This window comes from Dermochelys coriacea, chromosome 18, assembly GCF_009764565.3.
Source record: "Dermochelys coriacea isolate rDerCor1 chromosome 18, rDerCor1.pri.v4, whole genome shotgun sequence".
In the NCBI taxonomy this organism is placed as follows: Eukaryota; Metazoa; Chordata; order Testudines; family Dermochelyidae; genus Dermochelys; species Dermochelys coriacea.
This window is the reverse complement of record NC_050085.1, coordinates 3,768,411-3,790,716: the sequence shown is the minus strand read 5'-3', so window position 1 is coordinate 3,790,716 and position 22,306 is coordinate 3,768,411. Positions and strand designations below refer to the sequence as shown.

Sequence of the window (22,306 nt, the reverse complement as noted above, 5' to 3'; positions counted from 1 at the left end):
TTTCACCATTAAGCCAAGCTGGTCGCCTGCCATATTTACTATTCTTTCGACTCATCGGGATGGTTTGTCCCTGTAACCTCAACAGGGATTCCTTGAAATACAGCCAGCTCTCCTGGACTCCCTTCCCTTTCATGTTAGTCCCCCAGGGGATCCTGGCCATCTGTTCCCTGAGGGAGTCAAAGTCTGCTTTCCTGAAGTCCAGGGTCCGTATCCTGCTGCTTACCTTTCTTCCCTGCGTCAGGATCCTGAACTCAACCAACTCATGGTCACTGCCTCCCAGATTCCCATCCACTTTTGCTTCCCCCACTAATTCTACCCGGTTTGTGAGCAGCAGGTCAAGAAAAGCGCTCCCTCTAGTTGGCTCCCCTAGCACTTGCACCAGGAAATTGTCCCCTACGCTTTCCAAAAACTTCCTGGATTGTCTATGCACCGCTGTATTGCTCTCCCAGCAGATATCAGGAAAATTAAAGTCACCCATGAGAATCAGGGCATGCGATCTAGTAGCTTCCGTGAGTTGCCGGAAGAAAGCCTCATCCACCTCATCCCCCTGGTCCGGTGGTCTATAGCAGACTCCCACCATGACATCACTCTTGTTGCACACACTTCTAAACTTAATCCAGAGACACTCAGGTTTTTCCACAGTTTCGTACCGGAGCTCTGAGCAGTCATACTGCTCCCTTACATATAGTGCTACTCCCCCACCTTTTCTGCCCTGCCTGTCCTTCCTGAACAGTTTATAACCATCCATGACTGTACTCCAGTCATGTGAGTTATCCCACCAAGTCTCTGTTATTCCAATCACGTCATAATTCCTTGACATCACCAGGACCTCCAGTTCTCCCTGCTTGTTTCCAAGGCTTTGTGCATTTGTATACAAGCGCTTGAGATAACCTGTTGATCGCCCCTCATTCCCAGTATGAGGCAGGAGCCCTCCCCTCACAGACATTCCTGCCTGTGCTTCCTCCCGGTATCCCGCTTTCCCACTTACCTCAGGGCTTTGGTCTCCTTCCCCCGGTGAACCTAGTTTAAAGCCCTCCTCACTAGGTTAGCCAGCCTGCTGGCAAAGATGTTCTTCCCTCTCTTCGTAAGATGGAGCCCGTCTCTGCCCAGCACTCCTCCTTCATGGAACACCATCCCATGGTCAAAGAATCCAAAGCCTTCTCTCCGACACCACCTGCGTAGCCATTCGTTGACCTCCACGATTCGACGGTCCCTACCCAGGCCTTTTCCTTCCACGGGGAGGATGGACGAGAACACCACTTGCGCCTCCAACTCCTTTATCCTTCTTCCCAGAGCCACGTAGTCCGCAGTGATCCGCTCAAGGTCATTCTTGGCAGTATCATTGGTGCCCACGTGGAGAAGCAGGAAGGGGTAGCGATCCGAGGGCTTGATGAGTCTCGGCAGTCTCTCCGTCACATCACGAATCTTAGCCCCTGGCAAGCAGCAGACTTCTCGGTTTTCCCGGTCAGGGCGGCAGATAGATGACTCAGTCCCCCGGAGGAGAGAGTCCCCGACCACCACCACCCGCCTTCTCCTCTTGGGAGTGGTGGTCATGGAACCCCCAACCTCAGGACATCGCATCTCATGCCTCCCAACCAGCGGAGTCTCCTTCTGCTTTCTCCCCCCAGACATATCATCTGGTCCACTCTCCGCATTGGTACCTGTGGAGAGAACATGAAAGCGGTTAGTTACCTGTGTCCGTGTTACTGGAACCCGGACTTCCACGATTCGACGGTCTCTACCCAGGCCTTTTCCTTCCACAGGGAGGATGGACGAAACCACCACTTGCGCCTCAAACTCCTTTATCCTTCTTCCCAGAGCCACGTAGTCTTCAGTGATCCACTCAAGGTCATTCTTGGCAGGATCATTGGTGCCCACGTGGAGAAGCAGGAACGAGTAGCGATCCAAGGGACTTGATGAGTCTCGGCAGTCTCTCCGTCACATCGTGAATCCTAGCTCCTGGCAAGCAGCAGACTTTTCGGTTTTCCCGGTCAGGGCGGCAGATAGATGACTCAGTCCCCCTGAGGAGGGAGTCCCCAACCACCACCACCTACCTTCTTCTCTTGGGAGCGGTGGTCATGGAACCCCCAACCATAGGACAGGGCATCTCATCCCTTCCAGTTGGCGGAGTCTCCTTCTGCTCCCTTCCCTCAGATGTATCATCTAGTCCACTCTCTGCATTAGTACCTGTGGAGAGAACATGAAAACTGTTACTTACCTGTATCTGCGCTGCTGGTACATGGATGCTCCCCTTTCTTCTTCTGGAGGTCACATGCTGCCAAATTTCTTCACTGTCCTTCTGTCCCTACTGCGCAGCCTGCTCTGAATCTTCAGAATGCTGTGTCCGTAGACACATATCCTGACATCTGTCCAGGAAATCTTCAGTTTCTCTTATGCAACGCAGGGCCAATACTTGTTTCTCCAGACCTTGAACCTTCTCTTTTTCAATATGGAGACCAGCTTGCACTTTGTACAGACAAAGTTGTTTCTGTCCTGTGTAAGAAAGACAAACATGGCACATCCTGTGCAAGTAACAACAACTGAACACTCACCATCCATATTACTTTCCTTCTAAGAGCTTCCTCAGGTGTAGTAACTTACTCAGAGAAGCCTGCAAGATGAAAGCCTCAGTGGGCTCTCCCCAGGCAAACTCCCTCGGTTAGCCTCTCCGCTGTTCACCGCTCAGCTGGTTCGCAGCTGACTGGCTTTTTATAACAGTCAGGTCCACTCAAGGCTCACCTGGAACTAATGGTTCCTAACATATTGTTACCTTTTTTGACTGCTGCTGGATGTTAAGCAGATGTTTTCAGAGAGCTATCCACAATTACTCCAAGATCTCTTTCTAGAGTGGTAACAGCTAATTTAGACCCCATCATTTTGTATGTATAATTGGGATTATGTTTTCCAACGTGCATTACTTTGCATTTACCAGCATTGAATTTCATGTGCCATTTTGTTGCCCAGTCACCCAGTTTTGTGAGATCCCTTTGTAATTCTTCACAGTCTGATTTGGATTTAACTATCTTGAGTAATTTCGTAGCATCTGCAAATTTTGCCACCTCACTGTTTACTTTTTTCCCAGCTCAATTATAAATATGTTGAACAGCACTGGTCCCAGTATAGCTCTTTGGGGGACCCTGCTATTTACCTCTCTCCAGTCTGAAAACTGACCATTTATTCCTATCCTTTGTTTCCTATCTTTTAACCAGTTACTGATTCATGAAAGGACCTTATCCGTCTTATCCCATGACTGCTTACTTTGCTTAAGAGCCTTTGGTGAGGGATCTTGTCAAAGGTTTTCTGAAAGTCCAAGTACACTGTATCAACTGGGACACTCTTGTCCACATGTTTGTTGAGCCCCTCAAAGAATTCTAATAGATTGGTGAGGCATGATTTCCCTTTACAAAAACCATGTTGACTGTTCCACCAACAAATCATGTTCATCTATGTGTCTGATCATTCTGGTTTTTACTATCATTTCAACCAATTTGCCTGGTATTGAAGTTAGGCTTGTTGGCCTGTAATTGCCAGGATCACATTTGGAGCCTTTTAAAAAAAAAATCTGTGTCACATTAGCTATCCCCCATTCATCTGACACAGGATCTGGTTTAAGTGATAGGTTACATACCACAATTAGTAGTTTTGCAGTTTCATATTTGAGTTCTTACAGAGCTCTTGGGTGAATACCATCTGGTTCTGGTGACTTATTACTGTTTAATTTATCAGTTTGTTCCAAAACCTCCTCTATTCACACCTCAATCTTTGACAGTTCCTCATATTTTTCACTTAAAAAGAATAATTCAGGTGTGGAACTCTCCCTCACATCCTCTGCAGTGAAGACTGATGCAAATAATTCATTTAGTTTCTCCGCAATGGCCTTGTCTTCCTTAACTCCTTGGTTGTCCAGCAGCCCCACTGATTGTTTGACATGCTTCCTGCTTCTTATGAACTTAAAAAAATATTTTTTGCTGTTTGGTTTTTGTGTCTTTTGCTAGTTTCTCCTCAGATTCTCTTTGAGTCTGTGAGACAGTTATGAACTATGGAGACACCCAGCCCTTCATGTCTATTGCATCCGACCCCGTAGCTGCAGATGAGCTGCTTATCCAGTGCATTGCCACAATTGAGACTGGGGTTGGGGAGCAGCAATCCAGGCTGAGATTCAATCAAGTACAAGTGAGCTTACTCTGGGGGAGATGGCTGGAAGGAGATATCTGCTTCCTCAGGCAAGAAGCTTGCCTGCCTTCATTGAAAATGGTGCTACCTGTCCTTTTTCTGCCCTCTGGCAATTCTCAAGTTTCTAATAAATTTTGAAATATGATCTGCAATGGTTCAGTACATTCTGGTATGTGGAGTGGGAAGTCTTCATATCAAAGCAATACCTTGACACAATAGTGCCAGGATGAGAATTCATTCTAGCCACACACCTGAGGTTAGGATAGGGTCCACTGTTGACTGCCCAACAGTGAAAACCTGATTGCAGTGAAGTGTTTACTAACCAAGATGATGCAAATAACGCTGCCTTGCTTGTGGGGAAGTCAGACAATTTCAGTCCCACACTGCAAGATCTCCAAGACATGGCCTGCACTATGGAACTGAATGTCTCATGGCAGAAGACCAAGGTCCAGAACCTTGAAGCTGGGCCACCAGAACTCCCAGTGCAGATGGGATTGAGTACCGTGGAGGATGTTGACAAGTTGATCTACCTAGTCTGCAAGCAGACTTCAAACAGTTACAGCAAATGGGACGTTTTTCAACAAATAGGTCTTACTACCTCCTGTATAAAGTCTATGTCTTGCTTATGGATGCAAAAACATCTTTGTGGTGAAACAAAATTCAGGATCTATCAAACCTGCGTACTCCTGTATTGCTATATGGATCAGAAATCTGGAGCTTCTTATAGATGGAGTTGGAGCAGAGGTATTCCACATGTGCTGTCGGCACCAAATCCTGAGCATAAGGTGTTTTATTTTATGCAAAATGTCACAATCTCACAGAGATCTGGCCTTCCTTCAGTCGCTCACTCTATTCAAAAGTGACATTACATGCCCTTCAGCCATTCACCAAGATGGACAAAAACACCCCAGTACACTGTCCTCTGAAACTAGGGTGACCAAATATCCCAATTTTATAGGGACAGTCCTGATTTTTGAGTCTTTTTCTTATATAGGCTCCTATTACCCTCCGCCCCCCTGTCCTGATTTTTCACATTTGCTGTCTGGTCACCCTTTCTGAAACGCTCCATCAATGCATGAAGGGGTGCATGCCTGACCCTACCTGGGTCAGGGCCACTCCAGAGATGTATGGATTTGCAAGATTGAGCCAGATCTGGGAACTTCATTACACAACATTTGGTGACATACCATCAACTCTTGTAACTCTGGTTGGTGCAATGGGCCCCAGTAGACTATGCATGTTTGATGAGGATGAGGTTGCTGATTTGATGATGTTCACTACATTAACCAGCTAATTCCCATCACCTTCGAGCTCACAGTATTTCACCCAGACCCAGCCATTTACATGGATTTTTTCCCAAGTATTTCCTTATCTGCTTTTAGTAACAGGTACACAGGGCCTCCATTGCCTCCTAACTCCTGAGTTTTTTTCTTATCTGTGGCTCATTGTCATTCTTTAGGGCTCGCTATACCTCTGGCATCTCCACGTGCACCTCCTCCCGCAGGTCTCAGGCCTTGTGTCCTCGCCTCTCTGAGGTGGAATCCTGCAATTCCCCCACTGTCAGACCCAGTTACAATACACTGTGTACCCACCATGCTTACCCTGCAGGTCCAACTGGGCCCACCCACCTGTGGCTCTTCCCTTTAGGAGCTTTAACTAGTGGAATATAGTCATCCAAACCAGACTACTCAAAGCAGAAGTGTTGTTTATTTAACTATAGGAACAAAGCATTTAAGAGAAAAGGATCTCAAAACAACAGGTCTACCCATATCTATCTTACCTAAAGACCTAGGCAAGTCTATCTGACCAAACCCCCCTAACGTCAGGGGACCTGAGTCAGCCTGTGCCCCGTAACAGTCTCTTCCCTGGCTTGAGGGATTGTGTCCTTTTAAATCCAGCAGGGCTCTTTGTTCTCTGGAGTTCACAGGCTTGGGCCCTCTTGACACACTAGTTTGGTGGGCTCACGAGGGGTCAGAGGTCAAAACATCGAAGCCGATTGTCCAGGCATTGTCTCTTAAGTGTTGGCAGATGGATGGTCATTGGAAGCCATTGTACTCTGTCCTGCCTGCTGCGATAGCCCCCTGTATGAATTAACTCCATGTGTTCATACAGTAAACACCTTTCCTGTAATCAGAGAAACATCGAGTGCATTTCGTATTAATCAACCATCACAAGCCACTCCAAATCCATCACACAGAGCTCAGGATTCCCGTCACTCTGGAATCCCCTCACATGCTAACAGATGTAGCGGCTGCCTTGCTCGCATTCCCTTTTTCTGGCTGGATCTGTAAAAATCCCTCCTCCGAAGATGCCCCACACTCAGGGCTCCCCATCATGGGCCAGAACCAGGACACCCTGGCTCTTTGATTGACCGCTCTCCGAGGCACTGGCCATCGGGCACAAGCCCCGTTGTTTCAGAGTAGCAGCTGTGTTAGTCTGTATCTGCAAAAAGAAAAGGGGTACTTGTGGCACCTTACAGACTAACAAATTTATTTGATCATAAGCTTTCGTGAGCTACAGCTCACTTCATCAGATGCATTCAGTGGAAAATACAGTGGGGAGATTTTATATACACAGAGAACATGAAACAATGGGTGTTACCATACACACTAATGAGAGTGATCACGTAAGGTGAGCTATTACCAGCAGGAGAGGTGGGGGAAAACCCTTTTGTAGTGATAATCAAGGTGGGCCATTTCCAGCAGGTGACAAGAACGTGTGAGGAACAGTGGGGGCGGGGGGGAGGAAGATAAACAAGGAGAAATAGTTTTACTTTGTGTAATGACACATCCACTCCCAGTCTTTATTCAAGACTAAGTTAATTGTATCCAGTTTGCAAATTAATTCCAATTCAGCAGTCTCTCGGAGTCTGTTTTTGAAGTTTTTTGTTGAAGAATTGCAACTTTTAGGTCTGTAATCGAGTGACCAGAGAGATTGAAGTGTTCTCCGACTGGTTTTTGAACGTTATAATTCTTGACGTCTGATTTGTGTCCATTTATTCTTTTATGTAAAGACTGTCTGGTTTGGCCAATGTACATGGCAGAGGGGCATTGCTGGCACATATCACATTGGTAGATGTGCAGGTGAATGAGCCTCTGATAGTGTGGCTGATGTGTGTCTCCTGTTTCAGCTGCCATTGCTTTAGCTACCTCCAAAGCTTTCTCAGTCAGCTGCTTTCTGACCCCTTCACACAGGAGCTGTGCACCCTGCTGTTATGACAAACAGGTTCCCTAAAGGAGTGTTATACTATGGTTACGTACACGATCTTAGAGAGCGCTACTTTCCAGAGTGCTTGAGGAGAGAGGACAGTACATGTGGAGGAATGGATCATGCCTGATTATTGCACTGCCTGGGCTCTCTTTTCATGCTTGAAGATTGAACATGGTGTCAGCAGAGAGTTGGCTCTTCCAGATGCGTGAAATCAGAAACTACGAATATTGCAACAACAAAAAACCAACCACAACAACAGCCACACAAAGAGCCTCATCTTAATCCTGGTGGCATACCAGATTCCTGAGCAGATGGATGTGAAGAGGGATGTGTTCAGCAACTGGACATTCTTTAGACCACACTGGGAAAACTACAAAATTGCAACAGGACAGGATAAAAAGGAAAACAAAATAAGAGCAGCCACCCTATTAGCTGTAATGGGCAAAGATTGCCACATGCTCCAACAGCATCTGGATATGTTGGCAGCCAACTGGGAGGACCCATGTAAAATCCTAGAAGCGCTACAAAAGCATTTTCAACCCACAAAAATGTCATATATGAAAAGTATTGTTTCAACAAGTGTGATCAAGAATCTGGAGAATCAACAGATCAGTCTAGTGCCAAACTGCGTAAAATGGTTGACTCAGGGCAATTATCAAAACTTAAAAGATGATTTAATTTGTGATTAGTAATAGGGATGAAAGATGCAGGAGCTGGAATGAGAATGTTCTCCCAAAGCTAGTGAACAAAATCACATCCAAATGCAGAGCATAAGCGAAGCAGGCACAGAGATAATACACAGAGTACAGAGAAAGCATGAAAATACAGGGAAAAAATACACCCGTGTGCGCAAAAGCCAGTGCACAAATATAAAGCAGAGACAACAAACAAAATGCAAAGGAAGCCTGTGGGTACTGGGTGGAAAAACATGATAATGGAAAATACCCTGTGTATGGAGTCACTGTATAATTGTGGCAAGATAAATCGTTATGCCAAAACTTCCAGACAAGAAGAACAAAACAACAAATGCTCCCTATTGAGGAAGCAAGCACACATATGAGATTAATGCAGTGCAAAATAGCAAAAATAAGTGAATTGTAAAGCTCAGACAAGTAGTCCCTGCAAAGACAAGACAGCACCTGAAAACAAATAGGATTCCAAATAGGCAGTGAATATGTTAAGCTACAAACATTTCCTGAACATTATGCAAGAGAAGAAAGTGAAATTGCAACCGAGCAAAGCCAAATTAAAATTATATGATGATACAATCATAATACCACTAAAGCAATGTAAATGACAAGCAGAATACCTAGGGAAAGTATAAAGGCTGAAATTTCAGGTAGTACAGACAATAGAAAAGCCACTCTTTCAGCTAAAACATAAGGTAAATTCATGAACCTAATGACTAAATCTGGGACAAATGAGTCACACAATAAACAAAAAGGCAAAAGCAAAACCATATCCCGATCAAACAATATCCTGTGACATCCCTGCAGAAAAGTTGCTAAAAATTACCAGGATGTTTTGGAAGGACTGGGATGTCTTCCAGGCATGTTACACCTGGAAACAGATAAAACGATTCAGCCAGGACCGCACAAGCATTGCAGAAATACCCATTGCGTTAAGACAAAACCTAACAGGGGCAATAAAGCCAATGGAAAAAGTAGGCCTCATTGCTAAATTCACAGAGCCCATAAGTTGGATGAGCAGCAAGGCAGCCACTGAGAATTTGCATAAACCCAAGCAACTTAAGCAAATCACTTAAAAGAGCCCACGACCAAATTCCAACAATTGAAGAAATATGACCTGATTTAGCAAAAACACAAACATTCCCAGCATTTGATGCCAAAGATGATAATTGGAAGGTGCTACTGGATAAGTAAAGCTGCCACCTCACCACATTTAGGACATCAGCAGGTAGATACAGATGGTTGAAGATGCCCTTTGGGACCAAACCTGCTGCAGAAGAATACCAGCAGCCACAGCAAGATGTACAAACCGGACTCACAGAAATCAGTGCCACAACTGGTGACATTCTGGTGTACAGACACAGGGACAGCATGGCAAAAGTCAGGGAAGATCATGACCACAGCCTCATCTGTCAGCTAGAAAAAGCCAGGGAAGTAAATCTAAAAGATAAAATTGCAGTTGACTGCAGCACCACACCTGGGACACTGGCTGACCTCCCAAGGTCCATGACCTGATCCCGAGAAGGTAAAAGCAATACAGCAGATGCCCACAGCTAGAGCTATTAGATCAGTTCAAAGACTATTAGGACTTGTAAACTATCTGACAAAATTTCCTCCAAGCTCCTTGGATGTGTGCAAAGTCCTGAGGACAATGCAGTATGAACAGGATGTTACCATCACACATATGAAAGCTGAAATACTACAGAGTAAACGAAGAGGCAGCCATACCTCTTTGGTGAGACAGGCCTTGGAGGAACACTCCTTTAAAAGGGACAGCCATTAGCTTTCGCATCAAGTTCACTATCACCACCGAAACGAAGACACGCCCAAAGTGAAAAGGAAGGGCTTGCACGAGGTGAAAGCTATTTTCTCACTGTGTGAATTAAATAAATCAGTTTGAAAAAAACAAATTCCATCCTTTGCACAAGTAAGGGTTGTCATTGTGGATCATCAGCTGGGTCTGAGACCTGAACCCTCCAGTTCGCAACACAGGCCTCCTGGCAAGTGAACCGCACCAACACGCTGCAGAGGAAGGTGGAGGAAGTAACCTCCAGGTTCACTGCCAAACTGACCTGGGCGGAAATTCCTTCCTGACCCCACAATGGCGAGCATTAGACCCTAAGCAAGAACCAGCCAGCGAAGCACCTGAGAGGGAGAATGCTTGGTGCCACCTCAGAGCCTGGCCCTCCTCATCCAATGTCCCATCTCCAGCTATGGCCATCCCTGATGCTTCAGAAGGATATTAAAAAACTCTCCCAGAATGCATTGAGGGAGAGAATTCCTTCCTGACCTCTGCCAGTGGCCAACCAAAACCCTGAAGCATGTGCTTTAGGAGCATAAGACATAAACAGGAAGTGAGTCCCAGAGCTGCTGAGACCAGCCCCCACCATCACAGCCTCATCATACAATCACATGCATAAATTTGTCCATCTCTTTCTTAAAATTAATTAAGTTGTTTGCCCCAACAACTCCTATTGGGCAGCTGTTCCAGAACCTCACGCCTCTGAAAGTTAGAAACCTTCTAATTTCCAGCCTGAATTTGTTCATGGCCAGTTTGTATCTGTTTGTTCTTTTGTCAGCATTGTTCTGTAGCTTAAATAGCTCATCAGCTTCCCAGGTATTTACTCTCCTAATGCGTTTATAGAGAGCAATCCTATCCCCTCTCAGCCTTCTTTCTCCTACACTGAACAAGCCAAGATCTACCAAGATCTCCTCTCATAAGATAGGCTCTCTATTCCCCAATCATCCTAGTAGCTCTTCTCTGCACCTATTCTTATTTAAATGCATCTTTCTTGAACATGGGTGACCAGAATTGTACACAGTATTCTAAATGAGGTCTTGCCAGTACCTTGTACAATGGCATTAATAGAGATAGAGATCTCTACTGGAAATGCCTAGCCTCATACATCCTAGCAATACATTTGCCTGTTTCACAGCAGCAACATATTGGTGGTTCATAGTCATCCTGTGATCGACCCATGCACTCAGGTTTCTCTCCTCCTTTGTCACTTCTAACTGATGAGCCCACAACTTATCACAAAAAAATCTTATTAGACCCTAAGTGCATGATCTTGCATTTTGTACTATTAAATTTCATACCATTTCTGTCACTTCAGTCATCAAGATCCTCCAAATCTTCTGTGTAATATTCCGATCCTCCTCTTGATTGACGATGCCTCCAAACTTCATATCAGCAGCACATTTCATTAGCTCACATCCTACTCTTTTCACCAAGGACATGGAGTAAAAATATTGAATAAGGTTAATCCCAATATTGATCCTTGAGGAACTCCACTAGTAACCTCTCTCCAGTCTGATAATTCACCTTTCAGTACAACCCATTGGCTTCTCCCCTTTAGCCAGTTCCTTAGCCACCTTACAATGCTTGTACTGATCCCCGTCTTCCCTAATTTAACTAATAATTTTCCCCTGTGGTTTCCTTGTGCTGTAGTGAAGTCGAAGTATATTAGATCTACTGCATGGTGCACAGCAAAACAGAGGCATTCCACATCTCAGCCATTTGCCCCGCATTCCAGGTTCGACAGTTGGGAGGCCAGTGCAAGACTTGTCTGAACATTGCAAACCCTTGGGCACCTTCCAATAGCAGCTATCATTCGTTAAAACAACATGCCAGAGAAATGTCTCCTTCTTGCTCCCCCAAATGTGACATTTCTCCTCAGAATATCACTGGCCTCAAGCCCAGGATGGGGAAGACCCAGTTTGGACTTCTGACAGGTTTAAGGTCAGAGGTCAGATCTCATTATCCTTTAGGGTTAGAAACAGGGACTTTGTACCAATGGGAAGGGAGATTCCCAGTTTACTTGCTGGGGGATCACCCAGCATTTGTCTCTAGAGCAGGAAGCTCCCAGGATAGTGGCTCTTAAAATGACAGCGTTATTCTACATGACAAAGCTACTTACATTCTCTTTTAGAGGTTTCTAAAATGTTAATTCTTTTATTGCTCTCTCTTTCTGTGGCCTCTATGTAGCGAAGGGAGCCCAACTTTGCAGACAGAGGGAAAGGAAAAAGTCCCAATGCCATTGTTTTTAAATTGGAAAGCAATTCTAAAACTACTTTCTCTGGAATTGTGGCATTTTCAGAAGTTATGTAGTGGTGGGATAAAGGTTTTGCTTATGCAACCTTTGTACCACACCATCTTGGATTCTCTCTGTGTATGTGCTTGTGTACATGTATTTGTACAGAGTCATCAATTTTAAGGCCAGAAAGGATCATTGTGATAATCTACTCTGACCTCCTGCTTAATACAGGCCAGAGAATTTCACCCAGGGAGTCCTGCATCAGCCTGTAACTTCTGATTGAGTTAGAGCAGATCTTTTAGAAAGAGACATCCAGTCTTGATTTAAATATTCCAAGTGATGGATTATCCACCACGTCCCTAGATAAATTGTTCCAGTGGTTAATCACCCTCTCTGCTAAAAATGGACCCCTGATTTCTCATTAGAATTTGTTACACTTCATATTCTACCAATGGATCTTGTTCTGCCTTTGTCTGCTAGATTAAGGAACCTCTTCTATAAGAAATCTCTTCTCCATGTAAGTAGATGTATAGCTATATATAAAATGAGGATTGTTATTTATTTCCAGTAGTGCCCACAATGTGTTGGGTAGACAGACAGACAGAGACAGACAGACAGACAGACAGGTGTGCATAGGGATGGATGGATGGATGGAAGTCAGTCCCCCATCAGCATTCTACAGGGATGAGTCTCCAAGAAGGGAGGGTCTTTGGCATGGAGAAGGCAGTGGTCTTACAGATGAGCTCAGAGAGGAAATCCCATTCATTGGGGGCAGCACAGGAGAAGGCATGGAAGCATTTGTGTGACAAGCTGAAAAATGTTTAGACAAGGGTGGTGTAGTTGGTGGAGCAGAAGGGATGATGTGAAATGAGACAAGGGCTGGTGAACAGCAGGGACGGAGACATGCTGTACTTTGAAGGCAGTGACAAGACCCTCAATTTTGATGCACGGAGGAGATGTCAGAGTGATGGGAAAATTCTGTGCAACAAAAACATCTGCAACTAGATGAAGGGATCCAAGCAGGCTCCAGGGTGAATGTGCCAGCTCCCTGCATGTTACTAATAGCTGGGTGGGGCAAGGGTAAAGCCAGGGGCATGTGCCAGCTTCTCCCCCTAAGCCACTTTCAGAGGCTGGGAATGAGATTCTGCCTGAGACCTCCAGGCAACATTGGGCATTGGGAGCAGAAATGGCATGAATAGTTACAACAGTAACTAAAGGTTGAAAAAAGAACAGGAGTACTTGTGGCACCCTAGAGACTAACAAATTATGTAATAATACAGAGAAGGTGGAAGTTGCTCATCTTAATTAATTAGCCTCTTACAGTTTGTATGGCAACTTCTACCTTCTCGGTATGTGTATATATATCTTCTTACTATATGTTCCATTCTGTGCATCCAATGAAGTGGACCCACGAAAGCTTATGCTCCAATACATTTGTTAGTCTCTAGGGTGCCACAAGTACTCCTGTTCTTTTTGTGGATACAGACTAACACGGCTGCTACTCTGAAACCTAAAGGTTGAAAGGAACTAAGGTTCACCTTAGAGAGGGGACATGATAAACATACATAAAATAATGATTAGGACAAAGAGGGGATCTTCTGTTGTCCCTGTCTCATTACATAAGAACCATGGGACATTCAATGAAACTGAGAGGTGACAAATTCAAAATTGATAAGAGAAAATATTTTAGATTGTCAGTCCCTCAGGACAGGTGTTCTCTGTTTTGTCCCATGCAGCACCTAGCACAATGGGGGTCTGATCCCAACTGGCACCTTTGGTCTCTACCCTAATATAAAGCGTCCTCCTACTAGTGCACAAAATGCAAAGTAGCCTGTGGAACTCACTGCCACAAGATATAATTAAGGCCAGGATTCAAAAAGGAATGACATTTAGAGGGATAACAAGAGCAGTGTTTGAGAGGGAGAGTCGCTGCTGAAGGAGTGAGCACAAATTCTTGGGGTGAGTGAGCATGCTTGTTTGTGGTTTTGTTTCTTTTTCCTTTTGCCTTTCTTAAAGTTTACAGTCTGGTCTGTTGGGGACTGTATGTTTAGGGACTATGTGAGAGTGGGGGCCAGAGGCCTGCTAGCTGAGTGTGCACTATCAAGTCTCTAACCTCCTGTCCTTTGATCCCTTGATTTTTGATCACCTTTCCCCTGTGTGTTGAGGGGGCAGGGCGGACATAGGACAGAAGGGCTTAAAAGCCAAATGTTAAGCAACCAAGGGGAGGTAGCAAGCAGGTGGCAGCAAACAGGGGAGTTTGAGATGGAGTTTGTAGAAGGGAGAAAGAATAAAATCATCATGGTTCAGACAGGCCTCATTGCCAATGCCAACACTGCTCCTGGCTCCTCCACTTATTATAGATTCATAGATACTAAGGTCAGAAGGGACAATTCTGATCATCTAGTCCGACCTCCTGCACAGCGCAGGCCACAGAATCTCACCCACCCACTCCTATGAAAAACCTCACCCATGTCTGAGCTATTGAAGTCCTTAAATCATGGTTCAAAGACTTCAAGGAGCAGAGAAGCCTCCCTCAAGTCACCCATGCCCCATGCTACAGAGGAAGGCGAAAAACCTCCAGGGCCTCTCCAATCTGCCCTGGAGGAAAATTCCTTCCCGACCCCAAATATGGCGATCAGATAAACCCTGAGCATATGGGCAAGATTCACCAGCCAGATACCCAGGAAAGAATTTTCTGTAGTAACTCAGATCCCATCCATCTAATATCCCATCTCAGGGGATTTGGCCTATTTACCCTGAATATTTAAAGATCAATTACTTACCAAAATCCCATTATCCCATCATACCATCTCCTCCATAAACTTATCGAGTAGAATCTTAAAACCAGATAGATCTTTTGCCCCCACTGCTTCCCTTGGAAGGTTATTCCAAAACTTCACTCCTCTGGTGGTTAGAAACCTTCGTCTAATTTCAAGTCTAAACTTCCTGGTGGCCAGTTTATACCCAATTGTTCTTGTGTCCACATTGGTGCTGAGCTGAAATAATTCCTCTCCCTCTCCTGTATTTATCCCTCTGATATATTTATAGAGGGCAATCATATCTCCCCTCAACCTTCTTTTAGTTAGGCTAAACAAGCCAAGCTCCTTAAGTCTCCTTTCATAAGACAAGTTTTCCATTCCTCGGATCATCCTAGTAGCCCTTCTCTGTACCTGCTCCAGTTTGAATTCATCCTTTTTAAAATGGGAGACCAGAACTGCACACAGTATTCTAGGTGAGGACTCACCAGTGCCTTGTATAATGGTACTAAAACCTCCTTATCTCTACTGGAAATGCCTCTCCTGACGCATCCCAAAACCGCATTAGCTTTTTTCACAGCCATATCACATAGGCAGCTCATAGTCATCCTATGATCAACCAATTCTCCAAGGTCCTTCTCCTCTTCCCTTACTTCTAATTGATGCGTCCCCAACTTATAACTAAAATTCTTGTTATTAATCCCTAAATGCATAACCTTACACTTCTCACTATTAAATTTCATCCTATTACTATTACTCCAGTTTACAAGGTCATCCAGATCCTCCTGTATAATATCCCGATCCTTCTCTGAATTGGCAATACCTCCCAGCTTTGTATCATCTGCAAACTTTATTAGCACACTCCCACTTTTTGTGCCAAGGTCAGTTATAAAAAGATTAAATAAGATTGGTCCCAAAACCGATCCCTGAGGAACTCCACTGGTAACCTCCCTCCAACCTGACAGTTCTCCTTTCAGTAGGACCCGTTGCAGTCTCCCCTTTAACCAATTCCTTATCCACCTTTTGATGTTCATATTGATCCCCATCTTCTCCAATTTAACTAATAATTCCCCATGTGGCACGGTATCAAATGCCTTACTGAAATCTAGGTAAATTGGATCCACTGCATTTCCTTTATCTAAAAAATCTGTTACTTTTTCAAAAAAGGAGATTAGGTTGGTTTGGCACGATCTACCTTTTGTAAAACCATGTTGTATTTTGTCCCATTTACCATTGACTTCAATGTCCTTAACTAATTTCTCCTTCAAAATTTTTTCCAGGACCTTGCATACTACAGATGTCAAACTAACTGGCCTCTAGTTACCCGGATCACTTTTTTTTCCCTTTCTTAAAAAATAGGAACTATATTAGCAATTCTCCAATCATTCGGTACTACTCCCGAGTTTACAGATTCATTAAAAATTCTTGCTAATGGGCTTGCAATTTCAGGTGCCTTCCTTTAATATTCTTGGATGAAGATTATCTGGGCCCCCCGATTTAGGGCCATTAAGCTGTTTGAGACCAACAAATTTATTAGAGCATAAGCTTTCGTGAGTTACAGCTCACTTCATCGGATCGTATGCATCCGATGAAGTGAGCTGTAACTCACGAAAGCTTATGCTCTAATAAATTTGTTAGTCTGTATTCGCAAAAAGAAAAGAGTACTTGTGGCACCTTAGAGACTAACACAGCTGCTACTCTGTAAGCTGTTTGAGTTTCGCTTCTACCTTAGATATGGTAATATCTACCTCCATATCCTCATTCCCATTAGTCATGCTACCATTATCCCCAAGATCCTCTTTAGCCTTATTAAAGACTGAGGCAAAGTATTTGTTTAGATATTGGGCCATGCCTAGATTATCCTTAACCTCCACTCCATCCTCAGTGTTTAGTGGCCCCACTTCTTTCTTAGTTTTCTTCTTATTTATATGGCTATAGAACCTTTTACTATTGGTTTTAATTCCCTTTGCAAGGTCCAACTCTACTCGACTTTTAGCCTGTCTCACTTTATCCCTACATGTTCTGACCTCAATTAGGTAGCTTTCCTTGCTGATCCCTCCCATCTTCCACTCCCTGTATGCTTTCTGCTTCTTCTTAATCACCTCTCTAAGATGCTTGCTCATCCAGCTTGGTCTACAACTCCTTCCTATGAATTTTTTCCCCTTTCTTGGGATACAGGCTTCCGATAGCTTCTGCAGCTTTGATTTAAAGTAATCCCAGGCCTCCTCTACCTTTAGATCCATAAGTTCTTCAGTCCAATCCACTTCCCTAACTAGTTTCCTTAATTTTTGAAAGTCAGCCCTTCTGAAATCAAAAACTCTAGTTGCAGATTTATTTTGTTAATCCTTCCATTTAGTTTGAACTGAATTAGCTCATGATCACTTGAGCCAAGTTTGTCCCCTACAACCATTTCTTCTATGAGGTCCTCGCTACTCACCAAAATTAAATCTAAAATGGCATCCCCTCTAGTCGGTTCAGCAACTACTTGATGAAGGAATCCATCAGCTATCGCATCTAGGAAGATCTGAGCCCTATTATTATTACCAACACTGGTCCTCCAGTCTATATCTGGGAAGTTAAAGTCTCCCATGATCACACAGTTTCCATTAGTATTTACTTGATTAAAAACATTAAAAATGGCTCTATCCATATCCAAATTAGATCCTGGAGGTCTATAGCACACCCCAAGCACTATCGTAGGAGAGGCTTTTCCACTTATCTTCCCAATGTAATTTTTGCCCAGACGGATTCCGTCTTATCCATTGCATCACTTCTTATTTCTTTACATTCTACCTCATTGATATACAATGCTACTCCACCACCTTTACCTTTGTTTCTGTCTTTCCTAAACAGCACATACCCTTCAATACCTGTAGTCCAGTCATGACTACTATTCCACCATGTTTCTGTTATCCCTATAATATCTGGTTTCACTTCCTGCACCAGTAGCTCTAGTTCCTCCATTTTGTTACCTAGGCTCCTCGCATTGGTGTACAAACATCTTAATTTTTGCTGTTTGGCCTTGCTCACATTTTGTACCCTATTAGGAACAGTCATTCTACAGCCAGTATAACCTATTAGACTAGTATCCACACCGCCCTCGCTCCTTATATACATTCTCCTACCCACGGCTGTATCCTTTCTTACTTTGTCTTCTTCCCTCTCAATGCTAAAATCCGGCGTGGAGATTACCTGGACATCTCCCAACCATCTCCCCCTAATTCCTAATTTAAAGCTCTCTTTATCAGTTGTGCCAGCCTTGATCCTAGAAGTCTATTTCCTTCCCTACTCAGATGAAGTCCATCCCGAGAGAACTGTCCTCTGTCCGTGAATGCCTCCCAGTGGCCATACATCCCAAAGCCCTCCTTATAGCACCACTGCCTAAGCCATCTGTTGACAGTCATAATCTTGTCACACCTTTGTTGCCCTTCTCTAGGAACAGGCAGGATCCCACTAAAGATCACCTGAGCCTCAATTTCCTTAAGCATCTTCCCCAGCCTAGCATAGTCTCCCTTAATACTTTCCAGCGAGAATCTAGCCGTATCATTTGTTCCCACATGAAGGATAACTAGGGGATTCTTTCCCGCTCCCTTTAGGATCCTTTTCAACCTCAGATCTACATCCCGTATCTTAGCACCTGGAAGACAGCACACCCTTCTATTCTCTGGATCAGCTCTAGTCTATTCTTCTCAATAAAGAGTCCTCTATCACATAGACCTGCCTTTTCCTGGGGACAGTGCTATTCTCCAGTCTCTCCCCTGTTCTCTCTGGCTGTAAGTTCTTTCCATTCCTATTTTCCCTTATAATCCTCTTCAACCCATCCTGTATCCTCCTGGGGCTCATATTTGGTGTAGTCTCCCTTGACTCTTCCGCTTTTCCTATAGGACTAGCCTCTCTTCTCTTCTCCCTTACCCTTCCACCTTCAACAAGTACCTGCCGAGCCCCTTCTTCGTTTTCCAACTCTGCAAACCTGTTCCTAAGCTCTATTTCTCCTTCACTAGCCCGTCTTTTCCTCTGCCTGGTTCTTTTAGTCACATGCTTCCACTGACCACTTTCCTCACCCAGTCTCCCCTCAGAATTCCCCAGCCCTGCTTCCATCTGTGAGTCTGAGCTTTTCCCTTCAGATACCTCATATCTTTGCTCCATCATCTGTTCAAACCCCTTCCTAAACTCAACGAGACTTTCCACCTGCATCGCCAAACCTCAGATCTTTTCCTCCATCAGCTCTATCAGACGGCATTTCATGCAGAAAAAACTCTTACCAGGTCCCCCCTCCAGGATCATGTACATACCACAGCTTCCACATCCAGTCATCCTCAATGTGTCTTCCACCACATGAATCACTCCCACAGCTGCCTCCGTATCTGTCATTGCCTTCCCACCTAAGTCCTGTTAATCTGGGAAACACAAGTCCCACCAAAAAGACCAACCCCCCCCCCAGCAAAAGCAAACCCCAAACAAGCACCACAATACAAACTCCCCTTTCAAACTCCCCTGTTTACAGCTCTGTTTGCTAGCTCCTGTGCCGCTGCAGCTGTCTGTGTCCAGTCAGAGAACCAAACCATGGATGCCTCTACCCAGGTCCTGGTGTGGATTTGCAGAGACTGTGGCCTGCATTTCCCCATCATAGAGAGCCAGGCTGGGGAGACCTCCCAGTGTGAGAGGTGCCTGCTGGTAGATTCTATCAGGAAGCAGGTGGGAGAGCTACAGGAGGAGGTGGAGCTGAGTAGCCTCTGTGCACAGAAGGAATTCACTGAAAACCTGTGTATGGAGACCTCCAAGGCTGAGGAAGTAATCCAGCTTGAGCACATGGGAGTAGCATCACCAGGGGAGGAGTAAACTGCTCCTGCACAGGGAGGAAGCTGACTGCTGGTTACTCCTGGCAGCAGGTAGTGCTCCATCTCTGCTCCCAACCCAGCATCCATAGAAATAAAAAAAAAAAACCAATCTGCTGCCCTGGTAACAAGGGATGAAGAATCTCCCCCAAAGGTGGTAGAGCAGAAGCCATATACCCCCAAGGCTAGGAGGATTTTGGCCACCACTCTCAAAAGGAAACAAAGGTTGTTGGTGGTCAGTGACTCCATTTTAAGGGGAACAGAGGCATCCATTTTCTGTCCTGGCCTAGCCTGGCACACCAGGAGATGTGCTGCCTGCTAAGGGCCCATATCTGGGACATTATAGAAGGATTGCCTAGGATCACCTGGTCCTCTGACAACTACCCCATGCTGCTCATCCATGTGGGCAAAATGATACTGCAAGGTATGACCTTGAGCAGATCAGAAGTGACTATAGGGCTTAGGGAGTGGTGTTCTCATCGATCCTTCTGATCAAGGATAGTGGCCCAGACACATCCTGGAGGTAAATACCCGGCTGTGTGGATGGCATCGCAGGGAGGGCTTTGGTTTTCTCGACCATGGGATGCTGTTCCAAGAAGAACTGCTGAGCTGAGATGAGGTCCACCTGTAAAGGAAAGGGAAGAGTATTTTTGGATACTGTGGCAAATTGCCAGCACTACTTTGATGGGTCTCGCGCTTTGTCATCTTGAGGAGGGTTCAGGGCACTGTTTCTCGCCCCAGAACTGGGGATTAACTGCCCTGCTAGTGTACTAAAGGAGGGAAGTGGAGAGGGAGGGACCCAGGCCCACCCTCTACTCCAGGTCCCAGCCCAGGGGCCCTAGGGATAGCAGTAAACCACTTGAACTAGTGGTTCCTTCCCCTGGGCTACTTCCCTCTCCTGCCCTTCAGCTTGTGGGGCTTCCTGCCCCCCCCGTACAAACCAGGTGTCCCTTTACTAGGGTCTTGGTCTTCTTAGCCCACCACAGCACTTCTTCAAACTCTTCTCGGCTTCCCTCCAAACTGCTCTCTGCTCCAACACCAACCCACTCTGCTTCAACTCATCCCCTTGTCTGATTGAAGCAGGGGGAGTTTATCAGGTGACTGGCTTCAGGTGCTCTAATTGGCTTCAGGTGCTTTAATTAATCTATAGCAAACTTTCTTCCCTCTACAGAGAATGAGGCTCCTTCTAACACTCTCCTGCTGCCTTCTGGACATGCTGTATCATATAACAGATAGGCTAACTTAGTGAGGCAAGCTTTAAACTAGGTTCGATGGGGCCAGGAGACAAAAGTCTGCAGGTAAATCCAAAAGATGGAAACCTGGGAGAATGGTCAGAATCTGTGGGTAACCTGGACAATCACAGCAGGGACAAAGGAGATACAAGAGGGATTATAGAGGGGAAATCTAATGAACATCTCAAATGTCTGAATACTAATGCAAGAAATATGGCAAATAAACAGGAAAAACTAGAAATACTAGCTTATAATCACAATTATGATATATTTGACATCACAGAAACTTGGTGGGATAATTTATATGACTGGAATATTGAAAGAGAAGGGTACAGTTTGCCTAGGAAGGACAGGCAGGGGAAAAGGGAGGAGGTGTTGCGTTGTATATCAGAGCCCTGGTCTACACTAGGGCTACACTACACTACACGTTGAGGTCGAATTTAGCAGCATTAAATTGATTTAACCCTGCACCAGTCCACATGATGAAGCCCTTTTTTCTAATTAAAGGGCTCTTAAAATCGATTTCCTTACTCCACCCCCGACAAGGGGATTAGTGCTGAAATCAGTTTTGCCGGGTCGAATTTGGGGTACTGTGGATGCAATTAGATGGTATTGGCCTCCGGGAGCTATCCCAGAGTGCTCCATTGTGACCGCTCTGGACAGCACTCTCAACTCAGATGCACTGAGACAGGAAAAGGCCCACGAACTTTTGAATTTCAATTTCCTCTTTTGCCAGTGTGGCAAGCTGCAGGTGACCATGCAGAGCTCATCAGCAGAGGTGACCATGATGGAGTCCCAGAATCACAAAAGAGCTCCAGCATGGACCGAACAGGAAGTACGGGATCTGATCGCTGTATGGGGAGAGGAATCCGTGCTATCAGAACTACGTTCTTAAGGAGCTGAGGCAAGCCTACCAGAAAACCAGAGAGGCGAACGGCCGCTCTGGGTCAGAACTCCAAACATGCCGCTTCTATGATGAGCTGCATGACATTTTAGGGGGTTCAGCCACCACTACCCCAGCTGTGTTCTTTGACTCAATGGAGATGGAGGCAACATGGAAGCAGGTTTTGGGGACGAGGAAGACTATGTTGATGAGGTTGTAGATAGCTCACAGCAAACAAGTGGAGAAACCAGTTTTCCCGACAGCCAGGAACTGTTTCTCACCCTGGACCTGGAGCCAGTACCCCCAAAACCCACCCAAGGATGCATCCTAGACCCACCAGGCAGAGAAGGTACCTCTGGTGAGTGTAACTTTTAAAATACTATACAAGGTTTAAAAGGCAGCATGTTTAATGATTAATTTGCCCTGGCATTCGTGGCTCTCCTAGATATACTCCCAAAGCCTTTGCAAAAGGTTTCTGGGGAGGGCAGCCT

General features: G+C 45.1%; 1 long non-coding RNA gene across 1 annotated transcript; it reads right to left on the bottom strand.

Moving 5' to 3' along the window:
* Window positions 1-5,861: 5,861 nt before the first annotated feature.
* LOC122457086 lies at window positions 5,862-20,699 on the bottom strand. The gene is made up of 4 exons (XR_006276409.1): window positions 20,642-20,699; window positions 20,232-20,325; window positions 11,172-11,295; window positions 5,862-6,297 (listed from the first exon to the last, which is right to left on the bottom strand). It is a non-coding gene; the product is annotated as an uncharacterized LOC122457086 (long non-coding RNA).
* Window positions 20,700-22,306: the final 1,607 nt, after the last annotated feature.